Source organism: Monosiga brevicollis, genomic scaffold, assembly GCF_000002865.3.
Source record: "Monosiga brevicollis MX1 MONBRscaffold_26 genomic scaffold, whole genome shotgun sequence".
Taxonomy (NCBI): domain Eukaryota; class Choanoflagellata; order Craspedida; family Salpingoecidae; genus Monosiga; species Monosiga brevicollis.
Genome location: NW_001865063.1, coordinates 155293 through 156464, shown reverse-complemented (window position 1 = coordinate 156464; position 1172 = coordinate 155293).

The window sequence follows — 1172 nt, the reverse complement described above, 5'->3', positions numbered from 1 at the left end:
AGGGGGGAAGAGGGAGGTACTGTACTGACGATGTCCTTGGCTTTAGCATCAGCACCGTGCTTTAAAAGCATCTTCACCACCTTGTCATGACCGTCGATGCAGGCCCAGTGCAGTGGTGTAATGCCATCCTGTGGGATGATGCATCAGCATGGCGTACAGGTACAGCATCATCATCATCATCATCATCATGGGGTACAGGTGCACCATCACAGGGGGGGGTGAAGGGGGGGGAGGGAGATACCGTACTGACGTTGTCCTTGGCTTTAGTATCAGCACCGTGTTTCAACAGCATCTCCGCCAGCTTGACATGACCGTTATAGCAGGCCCCGTGCAGTGGTGTATCGCCATTCTGTGGACATGCAATATACAGTGGGGTACCCCCTAACTTTGAACGGGGGTTTTGGCGTCAACTTTCAAAGTTAAGTGGTAATTTCTAACATTTGTTCCAAACCACTACACAGGTTCTATGTGTATGCATGACGGAGATGGTCTTGGATGTATGTTTGCCGGGATGTATGTTTGCCGGCCTTGCATGGGTCTTTTGTCTTTTGCACGTTCGATGGAAGCGGTGCCAGTCATCATAGCCATCGGTTAGCTTTTCTGGTGCCACACTTGCAAGTTGTTACAGTTGGCTGAGGCGGACCGTCAGTGTCTCAATTGAGGTCAGTACAGCCGAATCTCTCTCATCTCCGCTTCCGCCTCTTCTCGAGTCGCATCAGCTTCGTCATCGGCAAGAGCGAGCTGGATCATGGCAACCGCTGCCCTCTTCTGTGTCCTCAACTGCAATCTGAAATCGAGCCACGCTGTCTGTACCAGTCTGCCTGGCCTGTCGGTGGCATTTGAAGGTCATTAAATTCTGACCCATCGCAACGCAAGTGGGGGAAGCTGACAAGGGCCATCCTGTCGACAATACTTGCGACATCCAGAGTGCCATCATAGCTACAATCTGCCCCCTTGAAAGCGGGGTCTCTTTGCACCTCCATAAAATGGCCGCGACCCTGTTGAGTGCGCAGCATCACCTGGGTCGAAATAGCGAGGGCAAGCTGCCAGTTGCCAGTCAAACGTTCGCCTCACTCGTAACGGCAGCGGCTGTCTGATGTCCGTCTTCCATTGCTTGCGGGCATTGCAGCTGTTCAAGCATTGAGTGCGAGGCATACACCATTTTCGCCGAT